Below are 13,475 nucleotides of genomic sequence, written 5' to 3'. Positions count from 1 at the left end.
GAAGCAAAGAAGGCTCTGCCAAAAAGACTGCAGGCCTCGAAGAAATCAAATTAAGAGGAGTGGGAAGGGAGCTCCCCGCAAGAGAGCTTGACGGGGCAGCTGGTCAACCTGCCCGGAGCCAGGAGCCCTGCGAGTGCCAAACGCTCACCTTTAATTAACGTCTTCTCTCACTTCACCGCCTCTTCCTTTTTTTTTTTTTTTTTGACATCTTAAATTCTGTCTGAACTTGGTCAGCAGGAGAGTAATGAGCTGCCTTTGGTGTCCAGCACCAGCCCTCCCTGCTGTGCACTCATGCTGGGGTTCACCCTGCTCCCGCCTGCAGCCAGACAGCCTGCAGTGATGCAGGGCGTAATTAGTCTGGCTCCTCTGCCCTCGGGGTCTGGTTCAAGCATCCGGAGGCAGGGTTTCAGTGGCCTCCACCCCTCCACTCTCCATACCACGTGCACATCCTTCAAACCTGAGTTCTAAGTGCTGCAACTCCAGGGCACCTGGGGGCGGAGTGCCCCTGTCCGTCGGTCTGTCTAGGGCTGTACTCAGCACACCGCAAAGCACAATTACGTTGGCAGTTGTCACTAATTCTAATAACAGTAGCCCATGTGTTTTTCTGTTGTTGTTAGCTACCCCTGAGTCGGCCCCCAGCTCATGGTGACCCCGTGTGCAATGGAACGAAACGCTGTCTGGTCCAGCGACATCCTCATGACCCGTTGCAGTTTGGACCGATGTGACCCAGACCTTTCTTCCTAGTCTGTCTTAGTCTAGAAGCACCACTGAAGGCTGTTAAGCATCATAGCAACACACAAGCTTCCACTGACAGACGGGTAGTGGCTCCACATGGGGTGCACTGGCCAGGAATCGAACCTGGGTCTCCTGCATTCATGGCTGAACCACCACTGCTCCCGTTTTTTTCTACCTCGCCTTTCTCTCGCCTCATATGCAGCGATGTATTCCATTTCCGAAGGGATGAGAGGCCTCAGGCAGCAGGATTGTCAGATTCTTGGTGCAAGACACTCATGGACTGGGATGCCAGCAGCTGTGCCTTGTGGTTTTAACCCAGATGAAAGGCGTGTCATCTCCAGTTCTAGCCTGGGACAGCCATCCGCGTCACTCTACCTGTCATGAATGTAGCTTATTCTTTCTGTAGTTTGGGTCAAACGCCCCACTTAGCAGTGAACACAATGGTGCTGTGTTTCACTCTTAACTGGACACTATAAGATGGGAGAGGCCTCTGGTCACAGACAAGCAAGCAAGACCTGCTACCAGGCCACTTCCCGGACCAACGAGGGGCTCTGCCAGAACCTGCAAATCCGAGAGCTAGGCTGGCCATCCCAGGTTCTTCTCACCGTCACCTGACCGAGGGCTGGACTCGGGCGTCTGGTGGCTGTGAGTGTGTCAAACCTTCTGGTGATAATGCTCTTTGGACCCCTGTGAGACAGACAGACGAACGGGGCACAGGGCCACAGCCAGGGTCTCAGTGCCCAGTATGGTGCGGGAGGGTGGGGTAACTTGAGGCACAAGATGACTTTCATTGGTTGAAGTGTTTGTTTCATTTGTTTGTGAAAATACAGAACGAGGGCAGAGGAACTAATTTCTGATGTGAGTGGTTAGCCGGTTTGCAGGAGCCCAGAACGAGTCAGTGACTGTTGACTGTGTGAACCGACGGAGCAGGCTTAAGTGGGTGGCTGGCAGCAGGCGTGCGGGTGGGAGTGGCCTCCAGATGGAAGCAGGGGTGCTGGTGTCACAGAGAAGGGAGCACACAATGCACACTGGGGTGTGAAATTCAGAGGCGCGTAGTCCACCCAGCGAGGCTAACAGAGACTCTTCTTAAAATTCTCATGGATCCCTTACATCATGTTGGCTTTTATATGGACCCGTGCGTGTGCACAGGCTAATAAAGTCGGTTCCACAAAGCAGGGTAAGGGGCACGCCCAGGTTGTTGGGTGTCTTGATGGACCCCGACTGAGCTCCACTTTCTTCCCCTTAGTTGCTCTGGGGCACTGCTTGATGAGCCGCATTGCCCTAGCTCTTTCAGGAGAGCCAGCCTTGTTCGCCCCTCGCTTCCACAGGGGCCTTGAGACCGTCTTTCCACCGTGGCTCCTCTGGTCTCTTGTCCAGTGCCTCCAGGCATTTTACTCCCAGTGGAATAGAGACATCAGAGGGCAGGCGTGTGTTCTTCAAAGGCCCCGGTGTGTGACCGCTCGCCACCCAACCTTCTGATGACAGTTCTCTTCGTCTGACACTGACAGGTGTTCACAGACAGATGAAAAGATCCCGGCTTCTGCCCTGTGGTGACTTTCTGCTGCAGCGTCCCTGGTAGAAACTCTCTGGCCTTTGTTAGTGCCCCTGCAGGCTGGGAGGAGAAGCCCTTCTCAGGTGAGCTTTCATTCAGGAGGTCCCTGGTACTGCCCCAGCGGCACAGCAGTGCCAGCTTTCAGGGGAACAACTGATGTGGGTCATCACAACGAAGCATCTTTGGCAATGCCTGCCAGGGGACCTTTGTCCTCCTGGTAGCAGGCGTGGCACAGATGCCTTTGATGTGATACTTGCCAGAAAGAACCTTTCTTGGAGGACGGGCATCTGACTTGTCAGAGTCAGAGGAGACGTCGGAGATGCCAGTGCTGATCTGTTTCCAAGTAAAGGGTTTAATGTGGCGGCTGAGCCACAGTGAGCACCGGTCCTCCTGTGGGACAGGTCGGCAGCCCCGATGCTGCTTCGGCTCTGCTCCTTGACTCCTGGTGCTGGGGGTGTCCCTGCAGGATGTATGGCCTCAGGGACGCCCCAAAGCTGTCTGGTCATCAGAGGGTGTCAGGCAGCCTCGGGATCAAGGTGGCAGCAGCAAGTCTCAGGGACGGCTGCGGAGGCCCCAGTCCGCAGGGACAGAAGCAGGTGGGCACATCGGAGCTTCAGCTCAGGGACAGAGGCAGGACTTTGGCCACAGGGAGCCAGGCTCCACGACGGCCAGTCTGGACTCACTGGTCATTTTGATTCATGGCTATTTGAATGTCCAGAGGAAGGGTGCGTTCACTTTACCGTAGCGATCCAGAGAGGAACTGGGAAGTTGTCATTTTTCAAAGCTTTTCTTGTCAGGGTAGAATCATTGTCTAGATAACCTGAACAACGTTCTTCGCAGACTCGCTAGGATGCTGGATTAAATGTAAGTAGCATTCTCTCCAGCTCAGTTTTACAGGAGGGAGACAGAGAGGAGGAGAGGGAGCAGAAATATATAAAAATTGTGCAATCCTAAAAAGGAAGAAAGCGTACAACTTTTCATGGAAAGACATAAAAGAAGACCTGAATGAATGGAGAGCTGTACTGCGTTCAGGTATAAGGCAAAGGGATGTAGGTTCTCCCCTCGTTAATCTCTGAATTCAGTGGCATTTCAGTCAAAATTCAAATAGGGTTTTCATTGAACTTGATAAGCCGACATGGAAGAATGAATAAATGGTCAAGAGAAACCAAATTTAAAGAATGACAAGGTGGAAGAGAACCGCCCCCCCTCCCTGCCCCAACTCGCAAATACGTGTAACTAAGACAGGGCAGTGGGAGTGAGGGCAGAGAGTGATGGAGAGACCAGCACGGCAGACAGACAGCATCACGTTCCCTAGAAACAGGGTCATGCCTGCAACCATGCTGGCCCCACAGACCACGGGAGGAGCCAGCTCTCAACAAGGAGGGTGTGGCATGAACATTGGTTCCCACGTGAAAGGACCCAGTGGTGAAGAGAAAACTGAATCCTTGAGAAGAGAACACGGGAGAATGCCTTTTATACCAGCAAAGCATTTCCTAAACAAGAAACAGGAAAATCATAAAACACAAAGGAAAGGATGGAAAATGGTACGAGTCGGAATCGACTCGACGGCAGCAGGTTTGGCTTTATATGACGGAAAACAACACAAAATAGAAAAAGACTACGCAGAGTAGGAGCAGATGTGTGGGGCCCATTTCACTGACAAAGGATGCATCCCGGGGACCTGAGAGGGCCTCCTTCAGAGACATGAATGCCAAGTAACCCAGCTCACCCAGCAAGGCTGAAGGAGGACCAGACAGTCCAAAGATGGGAACGTGAAATAAGCAAACCACAGGAGGCCGGACCATGTCAGTGGTCGGGAAAAGCAGCTAAATGCAACAGGGAGAGACCCTTCATGCTTGGCCGCTGTCAGCAGTTGGTGAGGTATGGGGGGGCATTTCACCACGACTAGCAGCTGCCACGGGGAGCAGGGTGCAGTAACGAGCAGTCAGAAACCCCAGTGCCTACGCCCCAGTGCCCCGCTCCCAGGTACCCGTTCTGAACACATCTGTGCAGATGTGCACAAGATGCGAGCAAACTGTTCATCGTAGCATGGTTTGGAAAAATGAGGACATGGAAACAGTTTAACTCCCCACCAGCAGGGGAAGAGGTGGGAAATGAATACATAAACACGGTTTATTCCTTCATTCATTCATACAAAGGAGCACAGTGAGAACGAACGAAGACCTGCAAGCCTCAGTCTGGATACACCTGGAGAACGTACTGCTGAGTGAAAGAGGACGTTGCAAAAGCGTGTATTAGAGTGTGATACCATGTATGCTGTTTTTCAGAACACATAAAGCAGTAATATGATCACGAATGTACACTTATAGAGTGAAAATATAAAACCAACCACTGATAATAGCAAGTTTAGATTAGTGGTTGCCTGGTGGGGCCGGAGGGGTGTGGGTGGTTAGCTGTGTTTATAACACTCTATTTCTTATAAAAATAGGTCTGAGCCCTAAGAGACTGTGGTGGGTGGGAGTGTGTGAGGAAGGGGGTAGCTGAAGTCACCCCAGAGGGGGTCCTGGCCTGGACCAGAGAGGAGGGGGTGGCTTGGAGTGATGGGGGTGGGACCCAGGGGTCTCATGACCAGAAAGGAGGGAAAGTGCAGGTCCAGCAGGGAGGGAGGGGGGCAGGGGTGACAGCCAGATTGTTGCTGTGAACTGCTGTGGAGTCCATCCATAACTCGTGGTGATCCCATGCACAGTGGAACAAAATACTGCCCGGTCCTGCACCATCCCATGATTAGTTGTGGGCCAGACCATTGTGACCCACAGAGTTTTCACTAACTTATTTTCAGAAGCAGATCTCCAGGCCTTTCTTCCTAGTCTGTCTTAGTGTGGAAGCTCCGCTGAAACCTGCTCAGAATCACAAGCCTCCTCTGACAGGCGAGTGGTGGCCGCTCATGAGGTGCCCTGGGTGGGAATGGAACCTGACAGCCAGGTCTTTATTGGGTAACTGTTGGACTGCGGAGTGACTAACTGAAACAGGAGGGGCTTTGGGGAAGGGGCAGATTATTTCTGGACGTGCTGGTCTGAGGGCGATATGGATACCTGGCCAGCAGGAGCATGTGTGGCCCCGGGTATAACAGAGAAGAGGAGGCAGAGCTGTGGATTGGGGGATCACGGTGGCAGCCAAGCTCCCCTGAAGAGCATAGGTAAGCGGGGGTGGAGCTAGTGGAGGAGGAAGGCTAAGAGGGAGGCGACTAGGGGCTCAGGGTGATGGCACCTGGCCGGAAGCCCACTTCTACCGTGAAGTGAATGGAGGATTCCCAGAGATTCCAGGACTTCTGTGGAACATCTCTGTAAACCTCCTTCCCTCAGAATGTCCTCGTCACTCAGGTGGCCGTGCTGTGGAGCCCGGCTGAGCGCACCTTTGAGAGCTAGGTCTCAGTGTCTGAGATCTGGAAAAATGGGATTGAAGCTGGCAGTCCTCCCACGAGCCCCACTCAACATTCAGCCTCTGAAGAAGGATGGTGAAGGACCTTGTTTCTTATTTATATATTCCTTTATTTTCCAAATTTCCTAGAATGAGCACGTTTTATTTTAATAATTAAGGTACAGATGTGATTTAAATGAACAAGCTGCTCCTCAAGTTTTGTAGATTAACATGGTTCTTGGTGACACCACCCTTACCCCAAGTTGTCGTGAGGCCCTGCCAACGACTGGCTCCCCCTGAGTTCCCTGGGGGGGAGTCTGTAAGTACACAGTGGTCAGAACAAGAAAAGGCACGGAGAGGATGCGTATGTTTGTTTGAAAATGAAAACAGAGTTTCCTCGGATTCCAAAACTGAATACATATTGTTAGAACACGCACACTCTGGGACAATTCACAAAGATCTAAAGCACACATCGAGTCACCTGAGAGCCTGTCACCCACAGAGACCCTGTCGTCACCCACAGAGACCCTGTCAGCCACCCACAGAGACCCTGTCACCCACAGAGACCCTGTCACCCACAGAGACCCTGTCAGTCACCCACAGAGACCCTGTCAATCACGCACAGAGACCCTGTCAGCCACCCACAGAGACCCTGTCACCCACAGAGACCCTGTCACCCACAGAGACCCTGTCGTCACCCACAGAGACCCTGTCGTCACCCACAGAGACCCTGTCACCCACAGAGAGCCACGGCTGCACGTTGGTGTGGACACCTAGACCTGTGTCTGTGACTGCAACACACGCACGCTTATTTTTAAAAACAGAAATGAGATCGTACTACGCACATTTTATAGCCTTTTTTTTTTAATTATTGTGGTAGTATTTTTATATCACTATCCATAACAAAAAGTTCCCATTTTAACCAATTTTTAGTGTGGTAAAAGATACATAACAAAGCATTTGTCATTTTAACTATTTTTAAGTGTAGAATCAGTGGCATTAATTCCATTCACCATGTGGTGCAGCCGTGACCAGTATCCGTTTCCTCCCCACAAACAGAAACCCCCAAATGGAAACCCAGCACCCCTTAAGCTGTGACTCTCCACTCCCCCCACCCTGGCCCCTGATAACCACTAATAAGCTTGTCTCTATGCATTTGCCTGTTCTAGATACTTCATGTAAGTGAGATCAGACAATATTTGTCCTTCTGTGTCTGACTTACTTCACTTACACAGCCTGTTTTTAAAAATTGAACAATATGTGTGCTCATCTTTCCACAGCAGTAAGCGTAGACTTGTGACAGTTTCAGACGGCGACATGATATCCTGGGACGTGAGCATTCCCTCATTTTGTAAATCATCTCTGTTTTGTTGGCCATTTAGGAGGCTTCCAATTTTTCACTTTTACGTTATAGGCAACGTTGCCATAATCGTCCTTAAATGAGTTATATTTAAAGTACTTAGAGCAGTGCCTGGCACAGGGTACGTGCTGTGAAAGTATTTGTTAAACACGATAAAAGCTGTGCGCACACACTTTACTGTGTCATGTCCTTAGGATAAACTCCTGGAAGTGAAATTGCTGGGCAAGGACAGGCACGTTCAGAATGTGGCCCCCTGTTCCCAGTCGCAGGGCCGTCTGCACCTGACGTTGAGACGCACAGGGGAGCTGGCCCTCTGAGATGGGCCGGGTGGCGGACGGGGGCTCTTCTCGCGAGTGCAAGCATTTGTGTCTCGTGGCTGCACCTGTGCCTTCAGTGTGGGGCAGTGACTGAGACCTCCACCTCTTGCCAGCCCCCTGCGTTTGGATCCTGCTCCGACTCCTCTTGGTGCCTCAGTTTCCTCCCCTGTGAAATAGAAAAGTACCACTGGCTCAGCAGACAGGTCGTTGTGAGTGTGAAGGGAATGACTAGGTGTGCAGGCTACCAGGGTGCTCTATGTCACTGTCGTCCTTTTATCACCAGGACGGCCATGGCCGCAACTGGGATTTGTTCTAACTTGTGAGCATGAACCAGATCCAGACGAACAGCAAGGACAACAAGAGCTGAGGTTCCTGCCTTGTTAGTGTCACAGTCGTGTTGTTGGCATTTTCTCTGGGCTCCTGTCAGAATGGTGATGCCAGGCTGTCCTGGGGTGAGACAATGTTTGGGTCGACTGGGAGACCTGGAGGGGGCGTGGGCAAGGTCACGGAGGGCACAGTCAGAAGCTGAGTGGGGAAGTAGGGTCCTCATAGCCAGCCGTGGGGCATGGCCTGCTGAGAACAAGGATCAGTTCTGGACCCAAGTGTAGCCTCCATTCGCCGCACCCTGGCAGGGTCAGGAATTAGGGCCTTGTGGGGAGATGGGGCAGGATGAGAGATGGGGGAGGGTGGAGACGGGGGAGGATGGGAGATGGGGGAGGGTGAGAGATGGGACAGGGTGGAATATGGGGAGGGTGGGAGATGGGACAGGGTTGGAGATGGGGGAGGGTGAGAGATGGGACAGGGTGGGAGATGGGGGAGGATGGGAGATGGGGGAGGGTGAGAGATGGGACAGGGTGGGAGATGGGGGAGGATGGGAGATGGGGGAGGGTGAGAGATGGGACAGGGTGGGAGATGGGGAGGGTGGGAGATGGGGGAGGGTGGGAAGATGGGGAGGGTGGGAGATGGGGCAGGGTGGGGGATGGGAGAGGGTGGGAGATGGGGGAGGGTGGGAGATGGGGCAGTGTGGGGAGATGGGAGAGGGTGGGAGATGGGAGAGGGTGGGGCATGGGGGAAGGTGGGGAGATGGAAGAGGGTGGGAGATGGGGCAGGCTGGGACTTGGGTCTGAGCAGGGAGATGGAGGCCTCTGGCACCAGAGTCATAATCCTCCTTGATGGAGTCAGAGGGGCCCTGAGCACCCTCCCTCGTGGGATCCTGCATGGCCGCGCCTGTTTCGAGCAGGCTTGGTTGGGCTGTGCCTTCCAAGAGGTTCGTTAATGAGTCGGCTGTGATCTGCAGCGGGGGGCGCTGGGCCAGGTGCTTCTCAATGCTACAAGAGGGCTAGTCCTCACTGCCTTTTATCTGTGCGTTTCCATTCTTGAGTCTAGTGAGTACGAAGCCCTTCTATAACCTCACTGTTTAAAGTAAAACTACCATTCATTCATATTGTCGACCTGAAAGCTACTCAAACTCCAAGGGGCACTCCCTGACCCAGAGGAAAGGGGGCAGGAAGGTCATCCTGAAGTGCCAGGAATGGGAAGACCCTGCTGGCAAGAGCTGTCCCCAGACGGCCCCTGCTCCTGTGAGGCCACGGCCAAGCCGTGGGGCCACGTTTCCTCCTTTTCTGAATATAGGGAAACATGGCAGCTTGCAGACACCACCCCAGTCCTTGCCCTGCTCGCCATGAACCGAGCAAAGCACCGAGTTAGGGACGTCTCTGTGCTCAGCGCTCCCACACACGGAGAGAGCTCCAGGGAGCCTGGCGAGAGGATTCAGCTTAGAAACGGCTCAGGGAATGTCTCCTCCCCCAGCTCAGCTGCAGCGTGGTAAATTCCATCTGAAAATACAAGCCCAGTGCTCTGCTGAGTCACAGAAGCTCAGGAGCAGGCATCCACGCCCAGAGGTTGGAGGAACGGAGCAGAACCCCACGGTCAGGATGGAAAACGGGGGAGCAGTGCGTAGCCAGGCAGGGCTTGGGAATGTGAGTGTGTGCTTTTTGGAAACTGCAGAGGCTTGTTTAATTTCATTTGGGGCTGAGGTCTTTCTGCACAGGTTCATTGCATTTGTATTCTTGCCTGTGTTTAGTGTTCATGCATGTTAGCCTGCAAGCTGATGGTTTGGATGACAGGTCATCTTCGAGTGTAAGGATGATGGCACACTGTCTTTATGCTCGCACTCCTGCCTGGGCACACTGTCTTTATGCTCGCACTCCTGCCTGCATTTACAGCAGGCTGGGCCTGCGTGCCCCGGTGTGGAAGGTGGAGCTGTTATCACATGATGCTTATCACATTTTCGAAGCGTGTACCTGTTCACCTGGCAGAGTGGGCGAGGTGTGGTGCTGGCTAAACACAGCACCCCAGGGCTTCTTTGCATAGCCCGTAGCCTCAGCTCCCTGATTCCTCCCTGGGCTGGGGCTCTAGATCTGACTTCCTTGGCTCCTTGCTTTCGTCTTTAAGGAGAGGGCAGGTCTGTGGCTCCGGTCAGCACCGCCCAGCTGCTCTCTGATTGGACGGTGTTTCTCTGTACAACCTAGCCTGGACTCACATCTGTCCATTGACATCACCTCTTATGCAAGGGATGCAAGTGCTTTTGGGAAACAAGAGCTTATTAGCTGACTTCCATCACTTTCCTTAGAAAGAAGCGGTCATTACCACATGGGCCTCGGTGACCCCAGATTGGGGGCAGGGCTGTGGTGGAAAAAAATACCACAGGGAACTTGGCAACGAGTAAGCACTCTACTGATGCTGTTGAGATGTGCCCAAGACTGGCCGTGCGTGAGTGGCTAACGGCATAAAAAAAAAAAAAAAAAAGGCATATGTACTTGCTTTTGTCTTTGATTCTGCTCTTGGTCCATACCAGGCGAGAACCAGTAACAAGCTCCAGTGAAGATTTTTCTCAGCTAAAATCAAGGTCGGAGTTTAGCTCAGAGAGTATTTTTGGTAGATCTCAGCCTTTTGAGCAGATGAGTAGTAAAGTGTTACCTTAGTTTCTGAGGGGAGCAGAGCAATAGAAAAGTGAACCAGGCCATAGGATGAGCCTCATTTATATTCATAGTATCACAAATAAAGAGCTCTCGGGTCTGTGTTGGTTTGAGGCTCTCTGGGGATTCCAGAAAGTAGACAGTGCATTCATTCTTAAGGTGAGGAACATGTGGGCGTGTGTATTTGTGTCTAAGTTTCCTTTTCCTTGATTCTGTTATGATTTGAGAGCCAAACCAAAACCAAACCAGTTGCTCTTGAGTCGATTCTGACTCACAGTGACCCTGTGGGACAGCGTAGAACTGCCCCCTGAAGGTTCTGAGGCTGTAAGTCTTCACCTGAGCAGACTGCCACGTCATCCTCCTGCAGAGCAGCTGGCGGGTTGGAACCACCGACCTTTGGGTTAGCAGCCGAGTGCTTGACCACTGTGCCACCAGGCCTCCTTATGATTTGAGAGCACACCTCTCCAATTCAAGGCATGTACCTAGCAGAGAGCCTGTCAGTTCCTGTTACTACTCAGGCACTTCTTGTAAGCCCCCACCGTTTTAGATCCTTTCTGACAATGTCTACATAATTGGGTGGTTCTCCCACAGGTAAGGGCGAGTGGCAGAATCAAAACAATGACAAGTAGTTACATCCCTAGTCCACTTACATAGCCAGTCTCAGGTATGTCTCAGTAAGTATCAGTAAGACAACTTAGTTATTGCTAAGTTATTAGGGACCTATAAAGGAGAAAGTAAGAATTATTTTTCAGCCCTCCAATTTAGGAAGTAGCCCCACTAAGATAAGTGTTAGCATACTGTAGAAGGTCTTTGAAGGTTGATCTCAACCATGGCTTCTGTGAGCCAGGAATTCCATGAAGGACAGGCACCACATCATTTTATTATCCTGACTCCTCAGCTTCCAGACCTGCCAGCCAGCTGTGGGGTGGGTGGAGATGTCATTTTCCATCCATAAAATTTTTTTTTTTTTTTTTTTTTTTTTTACCCTGTGGCAGCCCACTTCGTGCAGGATGAGAAAGTACAGAACATGGGCTGCAGAGACAACATGTCTTCTTGACAAAGCCATGTCTGCCACCCTGCCCTCCTGCCTGAGCCTCTTGTGCACGTGGGTCTTGTCTCAAAGCATGGCTCTTTCGGTTCAGCACCCCAAGTTGAGCTCTAGGCAGCTGTGAGATGGGCCCCAGGAGCCACAGCCCCCACCAAGAGACACCTCTCTTCCTGCATCTGGGAGCTGGGTGCTGCCGAGGTCTGCCAGGGGTCTACTCAAGGCATTGCTGCAAACTGGGTCTTATTTACTGAGTACAGGACTGCGTTGAGGGTAGCGACCATATTTGTTTTCATTGGGCGTCCCTCTTGAAGGCCTTTGTAAGCACTTCATGACATTTCAGGAAATGACACCAGAACATACTTGTGGTTGTCATTTTCCAAGGAGGCACAGCTGAAGGGGTGTTGTATTGACTTCCTGGGGTTGTCGTAACAAAGTACCACAAATTGGGCAGCTTATTAGAACAGAAATTTATTCTCTCACAGTTCTAGAGGTCAGAAGTCTGAAATCAAGGTGTCAGCAGGGCTATACTCCCTCAGAAGGCTCTAGGGGAGGATCCTTCTATGCCTCTTTCAGCTTCTGGTGGCCCCAGCCATTCCTTGGCATGTGGCTGCATCACTCCCATCTCTGCCTCCATCTTCACATCGCCATCTTCCCTGTGTGTCTGTCTCTCTGTGCCTCTTTTCCTCTTTTATAAGGACACCACTCATGTTGGACTAGGGCCCACCTTACTCCAGTATGACCTCATATTTATTTAACTGATAACATCTTCAAAGACTGTATTTCCAAACAAAGTCACCTTCACAGGTGCCAGGAGTTAGGACTTCAACACATCTTTTTGAGGGACACAATTCAACCCATAACAGCTGCCATAGGAAACCTCATTAGTGACACAGAAAATTGGTTTCAAGAAAAGCATGACCTCAAAGTGAAGCCAGAATCCAAGCCTAGTGAAAGGATTTCTCATATGATTCTATTCAGCTTAGGATAAAGGGTTTAGTCAAGGGGAAAGGTAGTGAATGCTGGGTTTCAGGATTCAAGATCAAGAGACGTTGTAGATTCAGGTCACCTTTGTGATTAGCATGCTGTTGATTTTGAGGCTAGAGGGAGAGCTGGACTGATCAGATATTTGATTCTAGGTGAGGAGAATCCTATTCTGAGTGGTGTTCTCCGTGTGCCATGAGTGTAATGGAATTCTCTCTGAGTGGCTGATTTTCCTAGAACTCTGCCTTTTGTGGTGGCAATAGCATTACTTCGACTTTGAAGAACCACCGAGGTCTTTCTGCTTGTGGAGAGGTCAGTGGTGGGGTGGCTGAGGGATGAGCAGCCTCCAGGTGGGAAGGTTGATGAGCCAGAGGCTACGGCTCGATCACAAAAGGAATGTTGTGGCAGTGTTATGCCACCGGGAATGCGTATTCCCAAATTCACTATGTCTGTTGTTTACTGTTAAGCTGAGATCTAGAATTAACTTGATGATGATGAGGGAGGGATCAGAACAGGAAGAACATTAAATTCTGCCATGTCTGCACTTAGGAACCTCAGACCACCTTCTTAGTAGGCTCATGCATTTTTGTAATGAACTCAAAACAGGAAGACTTAAAAAGTGTGTATTATTTCTAAATCTCAAAAGAATTTTTGAATTAAATTAAATTTTTTCATTTTATTGTGGTAAAATATAGATAACAAAAAGTTTGCCATTTTAACCATTTTCAAGTGTGTTATTTAGTGACATTGTATTCACCAAGTTGTGCAACCATCACGAGTCTTCCGTCACCCCAGACAGAAATTCAATGTCCCTTCAGAATAACTCCCCATTTTCCCTTCCCATCTGCCCCTGGTAACTACTAATAAACTTTGGTCTCTGTGCATTTGCCAATTCTCAATATTGCACGTTGAGTGGGGTCGTACAATATGTGTCCTTTCGTGTCTGGCTTATTTCACTCAGCGTCATGTTTTCAAGGTCCTCCCATGTCATAAAAAAAAAAAGCATGTATCAATTTCATTTCTCTTTATGGCTGAATAATATTCCATTGTATGGATGGACCACATTTTGTTTATTCCTTCGTCTGTTGATGGACACTCTGCTTGTTTCATCCTTTGGCTATTGTGA

This window comes from Loxodonta africana, chromosome 16 (assembly GCF_030014295.1).
Source record: "Loxodonta africana isolate mLoxAfr1 chromosome 16, mLoxAfr1.hap2, whole genome shotgun sequence".
In the NCBI taxonomy this organism is placed as follows: Eukaryota; Metazoa; Chordata; class Mammalia; order Proboscidea; family Elephantidae; genus Loxodonta; species Loxodonta africana.
Note: the sequence above shows the minus strand (reverse complement) of the source record.